This window comes from Bradysia coprophila (assembly GCF_014529535.1).
Source record: "Bradysia coprophila strain Holo2 chromosome IV unlocalized genomic scaffold, BU_Bcop_v1 contig_5, whole genome shotgun sequence".
NCBI classification, from domain to species: domain Eukaryota; kingdom Metazoa; phylum Arthropoda; class Insecta; order Diptera; family Sciaridae; genus Bradysia; species Bradysia coprophila.
Window position 1 is genome coordinate 1,010,015 of NW_023503374.1, and position 13,869 is coordinate 1,023,883.

The window sequence follows — 13,869 nt, forward strand, 5'->3', positions numbered from 1 at the left end:
GCGTAACGACGCTGACAGCGTCACCTCTAGCGATATCACTTGTTTTAGAAGTTATCACACATATAGACTGTAGACTGCGTCCAACTTTGCTCTGAAAGAGTTTTTGCCGGGATTATAATAGTGTGTAATACGAGGGGTGACGCACTAAGGATTAAATGGATTTAAATCCATTTAATCCCATGTATTTCTTGGATTAAATGGATTAAATTTGAAGAAGTGCGTGACCCCTCGGTGTAATATAAGGTAAAAGCAAAATGAAATGATCTAATCTGGTTTTTGACAATTGAAATTCAATTGACGGTAAAAGCAAAATGAAATGATCTAATCTGGTTTTTGACAATTGAAATTCAATTGACAAAAATGAGGCTCGATAATTTTATTTTGCTTTCACTTTAATTGATTAATTATTTTGGAAAAATTACCCGCCCAAAAGGTGGGACCTAGTTGAGTTTAAATACACATATGGCCCTAGTACCGGCCTTAGTCCGAGGACCCAATTTTTTTTTCAACTACACTCTATTCGGACTTCGATTACTTTCTAAATTAAACAAAAATTACGACAAACGGATGAAATTGACTCGAGTTGTATGTAAAATGCACATAGGGCCCTAGTACCGGCCTTAGTCCAAGGACCCAAATTAAAGTTTTTTTTCAACAACATTCTATTCGGCCTTTGATTACCTTGGAGGTGCGGGAATCGTGGTTTTACAGAAAATGAAAAGCTTTTCTCTAAAACACTATATAATTGAGATAAAAAATGTCTTGCAGATTGTTCACATATTTCGAAACATGGTCTCTATTCGAACGAAAACATAACACCACTGCACTCACGAAACATTTATTCAAAAATGATCACATCAACGTTGATTTTTAGCCCCGTACGAAGTACAAAGGGGCTTATAGGATTACGATGCCGTGTGTAATTGATGGAATTCGAAGCAGACGGTAAGGGCAAAGTGTTTGCCTATGTTTATAGATGACGAATCCGCAATAAAAATTTGGGCCGTCTGTCCGTCTGTCCGTCTGTCCGTCTGTCCGTCTGTCCGTCTGTCCGTCACGTCGATATCTTGAGTAAATCGAATCCGATTTCAAAAATTTTTTTTTTCCTGAAAGATAGTCAAAATAGTGAGGCTAAGTTCGAAGATGGGCATATTCGGGTCGGCCCTTCGTGAGTTAGGGCCACCTAAGTGATTTAAGGTCTTTTGGTGATATTTATGGCAAAATAAACGATGGAAATGTAAATGACACGGCAAATGATAGGTATTGTCAATACCAATCCAGGAAAAAAAAAGTTTTTTAAAATCGGGTGAGTGGACCGTGGGTTAGGGCCTTAGAAGTGAAAAGCTACTAGGGCCCTATGTGTATTTTACATAGAACTCAAGTAAATTTCATCCGTTTTTCGTAATTTTTGTTTCATTTGAAAGATAATCGAACACCGAATAGAATGCTGTTGAAAAAAAAAATTAAATTTGGGTCCTTGGACTAAGGCCGCTACTAGGGCCCTATGTGTATTTTACATATAACTCGAGCAAATTTCATCCGTTTTTCGTAATTTTTGTTTCATTTGGAAGGTAATCAAAGGCCGAATAGAATGTTGTTGAAAAAAAATTAAATTTGGGTCCTCGGACTAAGGCCGCTACTAGGGCCCTATGTGTATTTTACATATAACTCGAGCAAATTTCATCCGTTTTTCTTAATTTTTGTTTCATTTGAAAGGTAATCAAAGGCCGAATAGAATGTTGTTGAAAAAAAATTAAATTTGGGTCCTCGGACTAAGGCCGCTACTAGGGCCCTATGTGTATTTTACATATAACTCGAGCAAATTTCATCTGTTTTTCGTAATTTTTGTTTCATTTGGAAGGTAATCAAAGGCCGAATAGAATGTTGTTGAAAAAAAAATTAAATTTGGGTCCTCGGACTAAGGCCGCTACTAGGGCCCTATGCGTATTTTACATACAACTCGAGTAAATTTCATCCGTTTTTCGTAATTTTTGTTTCATTTGGAAGGTAATCAAAGGCCGAATAGAATGTTGTTGAAAAAAAAAATTAAATTTGGGTCCTCGGACTAAGGCCGCTACTAGGGCCCTATGTGTATTTTACATATAACTCGAGCAAATTTCATCCGTTTTTCGTAATTTTTGTTTCATTTGGAAGGTAATCAAAGGCCGAATAGAATGTTGTTGAAAAAAAATTAAATTTGGGTCCTCGGACTAAGGCCGCTACTAGGGCCCTATGTGTATTTTACATATAACTCGAGCAAATTTCATCCGTTTTTCGTAATTTTTGTTTCATTTGGAAGGTAATCAAAGGCCGAATAGAATGTTGTTGAAAAAAAATTAAATTTGGGTCCTCGGACTAAGGCCGCTACTAGGGCCCTATGTGTATTTTACATATAACTCGAGCAAATTTCATCCGTTTTTCGTATTTTTTGTTTCATTTGGAAGGTAATCAAAGGCCGAATAGAATGTAGTTGAAAAAAAATTTTGGATCCTCGGACTGAGGCCGATACTAGGCCCTATGTGTATTTATACTCAATAAATTAAAATTTTAGGGCTATTTGAAATTTTTGTTTTATTTGAAAGGAACGTCGTACGGGGCTTCGTAATTGCGCTATGCGCAATTTCTAAGATGTACACATTACATAATAATTTTACTTTAACTACTTTAACCGGCGCATAGGCTTACGGTCAAAGTAGGGTGACAGACGCACTAGGGTCACGTACGCAATAGATATACGGGTTTGTACGGGGCTCAGTCGCAGCAAACGCTCCGACTGTTCTGATGGCTCGTTTTAATACAAATCCTAGAAGTTGAAATCATGTGTGCATTGACTTTTCATACACACGAAATTATTCTGTGAGATCTTTTATTGTAAGTTGCCAACATTGCTTCGAAAAAGTGAAACAAAACAAAACAAATCAAAACAAATCAAAACAAAACATGTTTCGGCCACTTGGCAACAAATTACAGATCTGTTTTAAGGATTAATATTTGGATTTCGTTAATTATTCTTTTATGGTAGCTTAATTATGATTGGACTTAGAGGTAAACAAAGTGAAACATAAAAATATTGTAAGTATTAGGTCGCGAAACAGCACAAATTAAATTTGTTTTCCGTAGATTTCCGACGGAAAAACTATTTGTTTTTAGCTGTTTCGAAGCAATTTAAATTAAAAAATTTTAAATTTTACTTTGTTTACCTCTAAGTTCAATCTCAATGATGCTACCTGGAAAGAGTGATAATCGAAATCCAAGTATTAATCTTTAAAACAGATCTTGTAATTTGTTGCCAAGTGGCCGAAACATGATTTGTTTTGTTTTGTTTTGATTTGTTTCGTTTTGATTTGTTTCGTTTTGATTTGTTTTGTTTTATTTTGATTTGTTTCGTTTTGTTTCATTTTTTGAAACAAGCATGGTTTACAAAAAAGTCATAGAACAATTCCATGTAATGTTTGCACAGTGTACTCTTGCGAACTTAAATGAAAATAAATCAATGTGATTATTTTTGAATGAATAATTGGTATGGTAAGTGCAATATAGTGTACGTTTTTGATTCAAATAGAAATTCTTCTCGAAAAGATTAATCGAATTGCGAAGACTTTTTTATCTCAAATTATTTTGTTACACAGAAATGCGTTTCATTTCGCTATCAAACCATGATTACCGTACCTCCCTTCCAAATGAAACAAAAATTACGAAAGACGGATGAAATTTACTCGAGTTGTATGTAAAATACACATAGGGCCCTAGTAGCGGCCTTAGGCCAAGGACCCAACTTTAATTTTTTTTCTACAACATTCTATTCGGCCTTCGATTACCTTCCAAATCAAACAAAAATTACGAAAAACGAATGAAATTTACTCGAGTTCTATGTAAAATACACATAGGGCCCTATGTAGAATGTTGTAGCATTTCACTTCTAAGGCCCTAACTCACGGTCCACTCACCCGATTTTAAAAAACTTTTTTTTCCTGGATTGGTATTGACAATACCTGTCATTTGCCGTGTCATTTACATTTCCATCGTTTATTTTGCCATAAATATCACCAAAAGACCTTAAATCACTTAGGTGGTCCTAACTCACGAAGGGCCGACCCGAATATGCCCATCTTCGAACTTAGCCTCACTATTTCGACTATCTTTCAGGGGAAAAATTTTTGAAATCGGATTTGATCTACGCAAGATATCGACGTGACGGACAGAAAGACAGACGGACAGACAAAATTTTTATTGTGGATTCGTCATCTATGAATATAGGCAAACACTTTGCCCTTACCGTCTGCTTCGAATTCCATCAATTACACACGGCATCGTAATCCTATAAGTCCCTTTGTACTTCGTACGGGGCTAAAAATCATTATTCACCGGTTCGGTACACGTCGCCATTCAACATCTCCCTAACACAGACTGAAATTGGTAAAGACCAGCGGTTCGAATAAGCAATAACTTTTGGAGATCGCACATCTCCATCGAACTCTTGTCAAATTCACTCTTCATAAACAGAAGACAATCTACTCTCATTTAGCATAAATATTTCTAATTATGTTAAGTTATGTACCTGTGTTAGCACAATGGGCTCATTGGAGGCCTAAGTGCATGTTTAATTAAGTAATTAATTAGACGCCCTATTAAATACTAAATTTAATATGTACCTTAACTTTCCTACAAAATTAGTAACGGATATGCCTTCCTTTTTTTTTTTTTGAAAATTGAATACCGACTTTTATTCACGTAAGAAAATTAACGAATTACAAATTAAAAATTTCATCCAACGCTTTTCCATCGGGGAATGTTCCCATAACAGATGCTGCATTGCGACGTTGAATTGCGATACTTATTCTTTGTAGTAAGAATTCTTTCGCGCGACTCTCACCAGTTACGTCTTCAATTCGCTTTGCAATTTCATTGATAAACTTAAGACCATCCTTGCAAATTGGTCCAAGCGTTTCGACAGCGAATGGCACGAAAATGTGATTTTGTCTCTCAATAATATATTTATAAAGCCAACGTTTGCGAATTGCTGCTTTTTCTGCAACTTTACCAGAATTTTGACAAGAGAGGTCGATGTAAGATGGGGCCAAAGTGTCAGAACAGGTTGCATCCCATGACAATATTTGACCATTCGCCCAAGGTATCAATGTCATACCGTCTGGATGCTTGTTATTTTTGTTATCCAAACCAGGTGGTTCTAATCTTGAAGGAACGTGTGAAGATGCTAACGAGCGTTTTATGATATCGTTCAGTTCAGCGTGTCCTGGTAATCGACCACAACTGTATTTGCAAGCAAGACCATGAATGCCATTCGAATTGACCAGTGCATTGTTACACTTGCATTGATGAGGCACACAAATGTCAAATCCAAATCGTAACGCAATGGAAATTCTGAAGGTGTTGTTATCTAGAATTGTTCCGAGTGTCTTAGAAGGCAGCACTTTCAACCAACCATTCGATTCTTTACATTTCGAGGCAAAATATCGTGCTACGTCCTCTTTGTCAACAAGATCGAACGATGATGTTATTTTGTTGATGTTAATTCTGTCCCATTGTTTTTGAATGCACGGTAATTCGGGATAAGTATCATGAAACTTAGACCACTCAGCAACAGCGTCTTGATGAAAGCGAACGTTCAACTCGTCTGAGTCATAATTTGACAAAATAGAATTGACGAGATTTTCCGTGCTGTTCACCGAAGATAAAAATGCTGGTAGTCCAATGTGTTCAATTTTGCGAATGCCAATACCGCCTTCATGTAATGGGAGGCTACACAAGTTCCACTTCGATTCGACGATTCGGATGTTGATTATTTCTTCCAATGATTGCTTTACACAAAAATCCATTTTTGAAATGATTTCAGGGAACATCCATGTCGGAGACGTTCTTAATACATACGAAAGTTTTGGGATTGCCATACAATTTTTTAAGAGGTAGTATGCGATGTGACTCTTGATATTTTTCAGTCTTTCTGTTGAAATTACTAATTTTTCGAGCATATCTTCTAACATTCTCTTGCATGCTGGTAATGTTAATGGCGCTCCGAGAAGTGTTAAATTTTCCTGAACTATCTGAATTCCGGGCGAGACTTCATTAAATTCATTCCATACATCCAGGTCAACATCATTGCAAAAATGTATTTCACATTTCGATGGGTTAATTTCCAGACCAACTCGAACGCATTCATTTATTATTTTTTTGAAGTTCTCCAAAACCAAATCTTTTTTACCACCAAGTGTTCCGTCATCTAGGTACCAAGCATTCAAATTAGTGTTGACGGAACTGATTATTGAATGAATGGCCAGACAAAAAACCATAGGACCACAAGGATCTCCCTGTTGGCAACCTATCAATGATGGAATAGTGTCATTCCAGAAGAATAGATGCGACGTTCCAGAATAACACTGCCACAAAAATGGGTAGAGCTTTGGCGTATGTTCTTTAATTTGCTTCAACATCTCATCTCGTTCAATTGAATTAAACGCATTCCTAAAATCGATTTTCAACAGGATGTTTGATAACTTTTCTTCGTTGAAATTCAGGAACGTTCGAACTGCATGAACTATAGCCTCACATCCACCTTTAATTCCGACACCATCTTGTATTGGACTGAACAAATTGCCGATTTGATCCTTAACAGACATGCAACCCAATTTGGCCACCAAACGACGGAACGTGTTTCCAACGGCGATAGGACGAATACCACCGTCCTTCTTCGATAGAGCACATAAAGTGGCGCCATAGAAAAATTCGACGATTTCTTTGCAAACTTTTCCTGATAACATCAAATTGCAAAGGTCTGTAGAGCAAGCCAACAACCGTCGGCCGGCGTCACCGGTAACTTTCGATATCATATCTTTCATGTGTTGCGGTCGTATACCGTCAATACCGGCTGCCGAGCCACTAGCAAAGCTATGAATACCTTTTTCGACCTCTTTTTCGGTAATTACCAACACTTCTGAATTCGTCGCAGGTGGTTCTGGAAATTGAAGAGGTCTCGAAGGGCCTGGATGTTTTGAACGCAATTTTTCTAAAGTGTCTTCATTTTGCGGTGCAATATCATCCGTGGAAGATAAAAGACGAATAGCACCACGGACATCGCCATCTGCTACTTTCGCTTCGATTCGTTTATATAAATTCGAGTTTGATTTCGAGATTGTGTTTGAAAGTGGCTGAACGATTTTGAAATTTTCAATATTCTTTTTGACAACTCGTGTTAAAGACGTTGACGATTTTGTCGGTACATGAAGAGCATAATAAGCTAAGCACATGAGATCCTTCCAAGCTGCAAAATCATTTTTCTTCAAACAGACCTCTATCAAATGGCATAATTTGTTAGCGGCTGCAATACGTGCTCCTTTCGGAATGCGTCTCAATATTTTAACATTCTGACGAAGCTTACAAAGCGTCTCTTTAAAGCTTTCCGAAGAGATTGATTGTAATGATGATACGAATTCTGTTTTCTCGTTCGGATGTTTTCTAGATATATGAATTTTGAGGCCATTCAGATTCTTGTATTTCTTTAACGAGTTTTCGCAAAAATTACAGGAAACTTCTGCATCTGGATTGGCCTCGGAAGTTTTTGATTCTTTTCCATTATCTAACTTTTCGGCTAAATCATTGAAATCAGCATAATCTTCTTCAACTAGTTTTAAGAAATCCAATAGGTCATTCGGAGGTTTCGACGCATCGTTGTTTGATGATTTATTTTTACACTTTCTAGATAATCTGTTTCTCGTTGACTTGTTCGGAACGTTTGTATCGACATCATGATTTTTCTTTTCATTGATTAATTTTGAAAAGAAAAAACCTTTTGGATCGCTCTTTGGAATATTCGGATGGTCCTTTGTAACATGTATATTGCACTGAATCTTTGACTTGGAAAAGACGAAACAAAATGGGCAAGGCCATCGGTTGTCATTAGGATTCAATTTTTCATGATGTTCTTTCGTTTTTTCGATCAAAACTTTAAGATCTGTGATTAGAGGACAACTTAGTTGACCTCCTGATGAGTCTCCCATGAATTTATTATCGTTTTTATCAATTTTTTAAGATTTTATCGGCGGATCAATTTTTATGTTCGACTGTTATTTTCACGCCTACTCCGACTTGTTTATAATGTCTGGAGTAATTATATCTACTTCAGAGGTAGAGTATAGGACTCATTCACCGGTGATTCCGGGCTCAACTCCAAATGCAAACAATAATTATCTGGATTTATGTAATTAAGTTTTCGAAACTAGTACTCTAATAGTTGATACACAGCAGGAACAAGACTTAGACTTAAACTTGTTATGTGGTAAAATTGGATCCTCTTGAACTTGTACCACGCCGACTAAAAGTGGTCGGCGGAGGCGGCGGCGTGGTCATTTTATTGTCGGCGGCGGCGAGAGGTCGGCGTGAGCATTTTTTCCACGCCACGCCGGCTCGCCGTCGGCGGCGCACACGTCTAGTAGACGTCTACGCCGGTATATAGTTGATCGGCGGCGGCGCGATGGCGTTTTGACGGCGTAACTTCCAGCGGAAATTCGTTATCGCACGTCCACATTTGTGTGAAAACGAAGTTAGTGAAATAAACTACCTACGTAATGGTTTAAAGCTTCTTACTTTGACCTGTGTGATTGCATCCCTCGCCTACGGCTCGAACTTGTATAGACAAAAACGAGTTTACATTACACTAGTAAAATAAAGTACGTAGTTGCTTCCAAATTTTTGTTTTGACACGTGAGACCTACCAACTAGTCAAGACAGAAAATTGGAAGCAGGTGCGTAATCTACTAATATCATTCCTCTAAGTAGGTATCATAAAGATGTTTTTATAGGTAGACTTTTTTGTCTTAGTGCCATCCAAAAAACCACAATTTTCATATGGATTGTGTTTAGTTTGATAAAGCTATTCTAAAAAATAGTTGATACACAGCAGTAATAAGCCTTAGACTTAAACTTTTTATGTATTAAAATTGGGGACTCTTGAACTTGTACCACGCCGACTAAAAGTGGCCGGCGGAGGCGGCGGTGTGGTCATTTTTTGTCGGCGGCGGCAAGAGGTCGGCGTGAGCATTTTTTCGACGCCACGCCGGCGCGCCGTCGGCGGCGCACACGTCTAAGTGCATGTAGTGCAGATAGGTTTCAATAAGTTAAAATGGCTTATATGAGCAGCAGCACTCTCCCAGCTTACAATTCCCCGAAAATTCATTCAAACAGCTGTGTGGTACTCAAAAGTCGACAGAATCAAAAAAAGTAATGATTAGTCTTTACAGGCTGTAAATAGTGTAAATGGGTAAAAATCGATCCACCCTATACTAATAATCGACACCTGAAAAACTAAAAAAGGAAACCAAAATGTATTTGAATTGAAATTTATTTATTTTTGGAAATATCAATTGTTTTATGTGTAATGTACATTTTATTAAATAAAAAAGAAAGGCAAAAAACTTTAACGAAGCATTACAAAAATATCAGTACGATTTTATTTAAGACGTATGTTTTACTACACTTATTCCTTTTCATAACATATAATCAAATTGAAGCACTGTGTTATTATACCTCCAAATTTATTTATCTTTTAAACAAACGATGTTATTCCTGTGAAAGTTTACCTGTGCTGAGAAATTTAACTATCAAGGTTAAAAAATAGTCGATAGTCAATAGATACGTTGACAGGAATACAGCTAAAAAAAGTCTTACCTCAGTTAGTAATATTAGGCGTTAAACTAATAATACATTACGATTTTGCTTGGAAAGTTATTTGTTGTTTTGAGGAGTGTAACCTCAACTGGTTTATTTTTCTTCGACTTGTCTTATTTGGTCTTTCAGGTTTTAGGACCACAAAATATTGTCTATGGTAGCAGTCTCCAAATAAATTTGTTTCAAAATTTTCTGAACAATTTTGAGCCTACGAAAATTCTTGGAAGTTTCCCATAAAAACGTTTTCTGTTAAGAATGAAAAAAAGATGTTCCATCCCCTCTTATCAATTCTTTGTTTTGCCTCTCTCACCAACTTCGACGAGTTTTCGTAGGCGTAAAATGAATCAGAAATTTTGTCTAAAAAATTGTTTGGCTTCTAGACGTCTGCTACCATAGACAATATTTTGTGGCGCTTGAAACTAGAAAGACAAAATACCAAAAGTCGATAAGAAACATCCTACGGGGGTTTCCTATGTACTCAACAAAACAACAAATTCCGAAGCAACAACGTACCATACGTGCTTGCAAAAATAAACGAAATAAAACGAAAACTCTGAGGACGTAAGCAATAACACATTTACATATCGTAAAGCAAGTAAAATAACTTAACAAAATTTAAAATAAAAAAAAACATTTCAAAACTTTGAAAAATAGACGTCATGTCATGAAGGTATTAACTAATGAAAAATAAGCCCAGCGAAGTCAATGTCTAGGCCGGTCGATGGAAGTTCGATGAAATTATTGGCTAACACTTTAAAAATCAGGACGTCATTTACAATAAACAATAAGGAAACAAATCAGTGGAACCATTCATATCAAAATATACGCGTTACAATTGAACATTTTGGTATTTTGTAAAATATTTTTGCCGATTATTGTCAAAATTTCTACAATTTTTTGGTGGCAAACTACACTTCACTTTCATATTGTTGAATATATAGCTTTGGTTTTTATAAATAAATATTTTGATTTTTTTATCATTCTAACCAAAAATCTATCGTTTTGATTTAAATTCTTCATATTAAAAAATTAATTATTTTATTATGTTTGAAAGATTGTATTCGATTAACTATCATCCAATTATGCTGAATGAATTAAGCTACCGATAATATGTTATGCAAATGTATAAAAAACGACTTTTTGAATGAACTGAAATTGCAGGTGGTCACCACAATTAATACATTGGTTGCTATAGCAATTCACGGACCACTCAACAATTTTCACATTTCATCAATTGTAAAAATCCTGGAGAGAGCTATAAATAGAGATGAGCGGGCTACCCGAATTTGATAAGAAAAACCCCGTCACAACCCGAACCAGACTTGTCGTCAGGTTCCAAAAATTAATTTTCATAATTTATATTTGAAATTGGAAAACTGTCCATTAGCGACACCATGTCTAATAAGTGCTTTCCTTATCAGTCAAAAATCCTTAAATGTGTAAAATGTGACGCAGTTCCCTGTATATAATTCCGAAACAGCTGCAGCATGCATTTCTTGCTACTTATATTGAGTGGAGTGTATGAAAAATGAAATATAACTTCCGAAGTTGCTGATATCAGTCAAAAACCCTAAAAAATCCTAAAAGAGTAAAATGTAATGTGACGCAAGTCTTTTTGCGTAATTCCAAAAAAACTGTTATCACTTTAGGTGATGCATACTGCTGATGCTGTACTTAAAAAAATCCCTGGAAATTGTTGTAAATACGCGCGTATAAGCGCAAATGGTTCCAGTGTTTTGCATGCACTGTTTTTATTGGCTCTCAAATCACGATTTTTTCATAATCGACCATCGAGCAGATTTTGGAATTACGCAAAAGGACTTGTGTCACATTCTACACTTTTAAGATTGTTTAGGGTTTTTGACTGATATCAGCAGCTTTGGAAGTTTTATTGGATTTTTCATACACTCCACTCAAAATAAGTAGCAAGAAATTCATGTTTTGGTTGTTTTTCTACTAAGAAATTTCCACTTCTCACAACATACGATCTGTGCCCATTGCGCCAGTTGTCTCAGTCTCACTATACGGGTGTAAGCAATTAACCCGAGTATATAAGGGTTATAATATATACTAACACGTGAAATGTGTGGGACTAAGAAAATCAGTGAGTCGTTTGAAGTGAGTGCAGATCATGTAAAATCCAACAATCCCAACAGCCTGCTAGACTTTCGAAACATAAAAAATATTTAAAAATTCTTAAGTTCTGGAACTTCTAGAATCCTAAAGATGGGGAATCGGAGAATATCGAAATTTTCTGTATACATGATGTTTACATGATGCTGGGACAGACAAAAATTGTTTTTTTTTTGTTCTCGCTTCTCGGTTTTCAAAATTCAAATTAGGATCGGGTTTCAGAAAAACGTCAATTCGCTCATCTCTAGCGTTAAAAAAGTTTTATTTCAGAGTCTTCCGATGTTGAATATTTTGTTCAAGTAGAAAAGGGTAAGTAGCGGTAATTTTATCACTAAGGTCCTTAGTAAGTTATGGATCTGCTCATAAGTATGTAACACTGCAAATGTAAAATACAAAAACTTAAAGCTAAAATCATTTTTTCTTATAAAAACGATCTGTAATGTCAATTTTTTTTACAAGCATTGCATGTAATTCTAAATATACAGTCGATTCAATCAACAGTAGTATTGGTTAAAAACAAAATGTAAAATTCCACAAAATCTAACTAAATAAATACTTAAAAACTAAAAAAAAGGAAGTCGAATTGTTCGAAACTTCTGAAGAATTGCAATGCACGGTGCGGTTGAATGAATTTTAACTAAACATTTCGATGCACTTTTGTTATTTTTGGATATTATTAGTCAGCTCGGAGCCCTGAACAAGGTTCCACAAAATTTTTTGATTTTCATCCGTACCGTCGGTGACATTGGTGCATAGCCCATCCTGTCTACAAAGAGAGTGGTGGAAAACTGGTTGTGGTTTCAATAGTGCCTGAAACTCTAATAACAATTGTACAAAAATTTGGTACCCTACGTGCAAGTGAAGCCTGCAGAGACACGGTAAAATTAAAAAAAACGTGATTTTCAAACAGTCATAGAGTTGTGAATACTTGAGGGAAGAAGCAAATAAATGGTTCTAGCAGTAGGGCAACATTTCCTCTACCAATGACCAAAAAAATATTTTTGAAGACAAACTTCGTAGAGACCGACAGTAGCTCAAAGTTCGCACAAAGTTAGCACAAAATTTCGCTGTAGAAGGACGTATTTCACTTATTCACCCAACACATTGGCACTGTTGACATGAGTCATTGCATGTGTGGTGTCGATGGACAGCTGAGACTTCAAGCATTTCAGAATTAACCATTCTAATTACAAAAAATTTTAATAAGTGTGTTTCAGGTGCCTTTGAAACCTGCAAATTTTACCAAATGGACACCATTTTGTAATAACCAAGTTTCTAACATTTAAAAAATGTCTTTTAAACATGGTTATTGCAAAATGCTGCTGAAATATGAGAGACAAACTTTGAGCTACTGTCGGTCTCTACGTAGTTTGTCTTCAAAAATAATTTTTTGGTCATTGGCAGAGGAAATGTTGCTCTACTGCTACACCTATCTATTAGCTTCATCCACACCTTTATCACTGTTTGAAAATCACGTTTTTTTTAAACTTTACCGTGTCTCTGCAGGCTTCACTTGCACTTAGGGTACCAAATTTTTGTACAATTGTTATTAGAATTTCAGGCACTATCCATTGAAACCACAACCAGTTTTCCACCACTCTATCTGTAGACAGGATGGGCTATGCACCAATGTCACCAACGGTACGGATGAAAATCAAAAATTTTTGTGGATCCTTGTTCAGGGCTCCGAGCTGACTACTACAATCCAAAAATAACAAAAGTGCATCGAAATGCTCATTTAAAATTCATTCAACCGCACCGTGAATGAATTTTATTGGTATTACGTTGCACAAATACATAATCGTTTATCTCTTCAAAGAAAATGTGACATAAAATTTTCAATTTGTAATTCGGCTTACGCAACATTTGTGAGTCTGTGGAAAGTTCTTGACATTCCTTTTGCGAGAACACTTGGAGGTGAAGAAAATAATTCAGCTAACGAATGATTCTTAAAGAAATAATCGAAAAACATAAGACAACAAATCACAGTAATATGCCAGTCACCAGCCACTGAAATCGTAAATTCAAAATTTTAAAACGTTGCACAGAGCAAATTTT

General features: G+C 36.0%; 1 long non-coding RNA gene across 1 annotated transcript; it reads right to left on the bottom strand.

Moving 5' to 3' along the window:
* Positions 1–4,751: 4,751 nt before the first annotated feature.
* LOC119071475 lies at positions 4,752–11,901 on the bottom strand. The gene is made up of 3 exons (XR_005086669.1): positions 11,889–11,901; positions 6,914–6,925; positions 4,752–4,855 (listed from the first exon to the last, which is right to left on the bottom strand). It is a non-coding gene; the product is annotated as an uncharacterized LOC119071475 (long non-coding RNA).
* Positions 11,902–13,869: the final 1,968 nt, after the last annotated feature.